Raw genomic sequence first — 6,000 nt, 5'->3', positions numbered from 1 at the left:
GGCCTGCATGCAATCCGTGGCGGTAAAACCAAATCTACGCGGGTGCCACGGGTTACATGCTTGACGGCCGTCAGAAGGTTCACCCAGTGGGCAGTAAAAGTGATATACCTTCCCTGTCCGTGTTTGCTAGACCACGTGTCTGTGGTCAGATGTATCTTGGCACCGACACTGTGTGCCAGAGATACATTCACTTGCCGCTGAACATGGCCATATAGCTCTGGGATGCCCTTCTCTGAGAAATACTTCCTTCCTGGGACCTTCCATTGTGGAGTTCCAATGGCCACAAATTTGTGAAAGGCCTCCGAGTCCACCAGTTTATATGGCAGTAGTTGGCGGGCTATGAGTTCTGACAAGCCAGCCGTCAATCGTTGGGCAAGAGGGTTATCCGGCGTCATCATTTTTTTACGCTCGAACATTAGGCCCACGGAAGCCTGCCCTTTTGCAGAAAAATGTGAGCTTGGCGTGATGGAAGGTGGAGTGGAGGACAATTGTGAGGAGAGAGGAGAAGGAGAAGTAGAAGACAAGGCTGGACGGTGAGAGCCTGCAGTGTGGCTTTGTGTGTTCCGTTGCTCCCACTCGGCTCGGTGATGGCTGCCCATGTGCCTTCTTAAGGGAGTCGTCCCTAGGTGAGTGTTGGGCTTACCGCGACTAATGCGTTGACTGCAAAGATTGCAGATGGCAACGCTATTGTCAGCAGTGGACACGTTAAAAAAAGCCCACACTGCGGAGCCATGTGCCGGTGTCCTGGGAGCGCCAGATGTGACCGTACATGGTCGATGACTCGCTCCTGATACATTTGCAGTCTGATTTGTCCCTCCTGTGCAATGTAAGTTAGTCCTGCTTCTCCTCCCTATCTGCTGGTCCATATCTCCCTCTGAACTCCCCTCCTCTTCCTCTCTTGTGGGCACCCACGTGACATCACTAGACACGTCATCATCAACGTCACCTTCCCCACCGCTATAAGTAGAGATCTCGGAGTAGGCAGCAACCCTGGGGACCAACCTCCTCCTTGGGCTGATCTGGGTACTGTCGTCAGACTGCTGCTTGTTGCTACCTCCTCTTCCTGATCCAATACCAAGAGTGGCTGCGCATCAGAAATGTCCTCTTGATATGGATCGGAAAATAATTCCTGTGACTCAAGCGGAAGGTATGTGGTGGTGGTGGTGGTGTTGTTGGTGGTAGTGTCTTTGGGGGTGCACATAGCAGAGAGTGAAGAAGAGGGTGCAGATCGAGAGGATGAGGAGGGTGCAGAAGAGTAAGGCTGAGTGAGCCACTCAACCAAGTCTGGTGCGTCCTTTAAAGTAATTGAACGCACCTTCTGCAACTTCCCACTTTGGCTCAAGGCTGTTGCTCCTGCCCTACCCCTACCACCCCTGCGGAAGGGCCTGCCTCTTCCTCTGCCTGTCATTTTTTAAATGACCCTGTGACAAAACTCTTAGTCCCTATACCGATGAAGGACTGCTGCAGTATAGGGCAGCGGTCAGCAGTGGTGCACGTCAACCCTATCTATTGTGGACCGATACCGGTCCTTACAGAACGGCAGACTGTACCTCACTCAACCTTATGTACTGTAGCACCCTTCACCAAGTTACCAGTCCTTATAAGGACCTTTGTGGACCAAGTAGGTTGTGTGTGACTGATTAGCAGACTGTACGTCAGTCCCTATACCAATGAAGGACTGCTGCAGTATAGGGCAGCGGTCAACAGTGGTGCACGTCAACCCTATCTATTGTGGACCGATACCAGTCCTTACAGAACGGCAGACTGTACCTCACTCAACCCTATATACTGTAGCACCCTTCACCAAGTTACCAGTCCCTATAAGGACCTTTGTGGACCAAGTAGGTTGTGTGTGACTGATTAGCAGACTGTACGTCAGTCCCTATAGCAATGAAGGACTGCTGCAGTATAGGGCAGCAGTCAGCAGTGGTGCACCTCAACCCTATCTATTGTGGACCGATAGCGGTCCTTACAGAACAGCAGACTGTACCTCACTCAACCCTATGTACTGTAGCATCCTTCACCAAGTTACCAGTCCTTATAAGGACCTTTGTGGACCAAGTAGGTTGTGTGTGACTGATTAGCAGACTGTACGTCAGTCCCTATACCAATGAAGGACTGCTGCAGTATAGGGCAGCGGTCAGCAGTGGTGCACCTCAACCCTATCTATTGTGGACCGATAGCGGTCCTTACAGAACAGCAGACTGTACCTCACTCAACCCTATGTACTGTAGCACCCTTCACCAAGTTACCAGTCCTTATAAGGACCTTTGTGGACCAAGTAGGTTGTGTGCGACTGATTAGCAGACTGTACGTCAGTCCCTATACCAATGAAGGACTGCTGCATTATAGGGCAGCGGTCAGCAGTGGTGCACCTCAACCCTATCTATTGTGGACCGATAGCGGTCCTTACAGAACAGCAGACTGTACCTCACTCAACCCTATGTACTGTAGCACCCTTCACCAAGTTACCAGTCCTTATAAGGACCTTTGTGGACCAAGTAGGTTGTGTGTGACTGATTAGCAGACTGTACGTCAGTCCCTATACCAATGAAGGACTGCTGCAGTATAGGGCAGCCGTCAGCAGTGGTGCACCTCAACCCTATTTATTGTGGACCGATACCAGTCCTTACAGAACGGCAGACTGTACCTCACTCAACACTATGTACTGTAGCACCCTACACAGACCAAGTTACCAGTCCTGATAAAGAGCTTTGTGGAACAAGTGAGTTGTGAATGATTAGCAGACTGCAGCAGAAGGGCAGCAGTCAAGTATAATATTCTTTCTACATTTGGAAGAAAGAATATTATACGTGTACAAGCATATTACCGTACCACTGATACCAGTCCTGAAAAGAACCTTTGTGGAAATAATAGTAACAGCAACTGTTTAAACTGACCCTCACTGCCTGACACACTGCTTCCTTCCTGTCCCTATACAAACTGGCAAAACAGAGGAGACTGGAACAATTACTGGTCACTCGAATAGCACTTTTGTGGACCTGATAGTAACAGCTAATGATGATGATGATGATGATGATGACTAATCTGGCTGTCCCTAAAATAGCAGCAGACACAGCGCTCTGTCCCTTTCTCTAAACTGACAAAAGACACTCAGGCTGCTGCAACAATCAGTTGCACAGCAAACCTATATACACCTAACACCTATACCAGTCCTGAAAAGAACTTTTGTGTACCAAATAGCTAGTAGTTTATCTGTCCCTGCTCCAAACAGCAACCTTTCCCTATAGTGACAGAAGAAAGAATGTAAAATGGCCGCCGGATCAGGTGTATTTATAAGTTAGGGGGAATGTCCAAGTGTCCATGTGCTGTCATGTCTCAATTGGCTGTCCTGTACCCCATGATGGATGTGTCATCAGGTCAAAGTTCCTTTACACAGTAAAAACACGGAAGTCCGCCGGGTGAACATCGCCAATAGTCCGCCGAATTGGCGGACTGTGAACAGCCGAAATTCGCCGCGAAACGACCGCCGGGCGAACTGTTCGGCCATCACTAATGGTGAACAACTTCTGGTGGATGTGCCGCAGTGATCTATCTGGAAGTGGGAGAGGGTACCTGTCAAAACCACGTTCCTGTTCCTCCCCCCTCCAAATATATCAGGGAGAAGGAGGAGGAGGAGTGAAACTTTTCCCTTTGAGTAAAGTTCAAGTTTTATAACTTGTTCCTATCAAACACAGAAAAATGGGGCAATATTGAAGACATTACCTGAGGTAGGTGAGTAAATGAGTGACAATACCTCCTTGATTGTTGGGTTATTTTTACAAAGTGATTCAACGGCTATAACAGTTTTGGGTGAGTCATGATTCTTCAATAAAGACTCCACTAAATGTTTCCTGGCATTCACTCTTTCCTCCTTCGATAAAGGGAAAGGTTTGTTATAGTAGATTAGGCCAATTGAGGAACTCACACATTTTTACAAGGAAACATATGATATAATATAAAATCTGGGTTGGCTGGTCCTTCTTCAAACAAATAGAGGTATATCTTTCTCACTTTCCAAACGGCTGAACCCTTCACTATTCCACAATGATTCCTAGAACAGACAGATGCCCCACAACACAGGGTTTTTTGCCCATTTCATAGATAAATGCAACGTATTCACCAACACACCAAGGATCTTCAATTGTAGTCCAAAGCCTTGTATTGCAGAAAGATTACATCACAAGAATAAGTGCAACGTTTCGGGAGCCTTGCAGGACCCCTTAATCTGGCATTTGATGATCTTTCTGTAATAAAAGCCTTTGGACTACATTTGAAGGTCTTTGGCGTGCTGCTGAATATATACATTTATCTATGGCTTTTCCAGTAACCACCTGGTAGTCACTACAATACCCACCACCAACGAACCCTGTTTTCAGGAACATGTGCAATGGAAATATAGACAGGACATTTCATACAGGTGTCACCTGCTTAAGGACACCTTAAAGAGGAGTTTATTTAATGCCTTTCCAGACTCTGGTAGGTTACAGTCATGGAAAAGCACGTTTTGAGGTTTCTGTTGGTCAAAGTAGAAGTGGTGGAGAGTGATGCATTTCAAAATGTTTTTAGTCCTCTGTGCCCAGGCTTGTCAGTTTACACATACTATCAGCAGCGTCTGCATCATATGGGGGGAGATTATCTAGGGGCGAATAGAGACACAAAGAGCTTTCCAGCCGATGATCCACTGGGTTACTGGGTCATAAGAATAGACCACTGACCAGAACTTGCCCAGTATGCAATTGAGCTGTTGGGTTGCTGTTGTTTTGCCCTGCATCCAGCATGCTTTCCAAGCTGTCATTCAGTGCTGCTGGAGGTTTTGTGACAGATAAAACAGCGTGACTGTCCACAGAGCCCCTTGACCGGCTGACATTCATCAAAATTAATCATTCCTGGATTAGTAGCAACTATCGAGCCCCTGATGCCGATGTCACTGATTAAGTGTTTTCGAAAAAGTGGAATCTCTACATGACTGTCTAGGCTGCCTAGCTTTGTGGGTGTTTATTTTATCTGGAAGAAATTTTTTGGTATAGGTTTCATAGGTACAATTAACACCCAAGACAATTTTTTCCGCACCTGTTTGACAGGTGCATATAATTTCAGTTTTTTTTACAGCAAGCCCAATTACTTCCACCAACACCCAAAGTCAATTTTTTCTGAAACTGTTACTTCTATTCAAAGTCTGCCAAACAGACCCCAGAATTTAACCAAAAAAACCTCTAATCTTCTTCCGAGTGCACTCAATTCTGACCTCATCAAACAGACTGGGTCCCCAAGCCATTGTTTACAAAATAAAAGAAGATTGCAGGGAAATTACAATTTTTTTATTTTATAAATGTTATTTTTGCTGCAGCAGGTTCTATACAGATGCACCATTTTACGTGAAGACTAAGGGGATCCCCCAGGCACTATATTTAAAGGAGTTTTTTAAAAGAATTTTTCATTTTTATTATTTCACTTTAAGCATCATTAAATCACTGCTCTTTTAAAAATTGACTTTTTTGCATTGGTACATGTCCCCCAGGGCAGTAGCCAATCCCCCATACCCTTTGCATGCCCAATAACTTGCTTATAAGTCTTCTAAATGGGCACTTTTGGTTTTTCCAGTTCGAGTCCCATAGACTTTAATGGGGTTAGTGGTTCAACTCCAACCTTTTGCAATATTCCAAAGTTCTGCCGTGAACCGAACCGGGGGGGTGTTCGGCCCATCTATATTCAAGAGAGATGATCATTAAATTGACTTCTCTCTAGCGGGAACAGCTAGAGATGGATTAAAATTAAGCTGGTCTCTGCTGAACCAGCTACATTTCAATCCATCTATAGGCAGCTTAAATCTTGAGCTAATAACATGGTAAAAAGGAACCCCAACCTGTGACTCCTGTGGAATCTGGCTGTGACTCTTATTGCTGTGCCACCAGTGATGCTGGACAGCTCCTTGCCTGATTCCTTGGAAACCTTGGCTTATTTCTGGTAAACTTTAACTTTAACCTCTTGTGAACTTCC

This window comes from Lithobates pipiens, unplaced genomic scaffold (assembly GCF_037356315.1).
Source record: "Lithobates pipiens isolate NorthernLeopardFrog02 unplaced genomic scaffold, aLitPip1_a1.2 Scaffold_22, whole genome shotgun sequence".
Taxonomy (NCBI): Eukaryota; Metazoa; Chordata; class Amphibia; order Anura; family Ranidae; genus Lithobates; species Lithobates pipiens.
The sequence above is the reverse complement of the archived record's forward strand: the minus strand, read 5'-3'. Positions refer to the sequence as shown.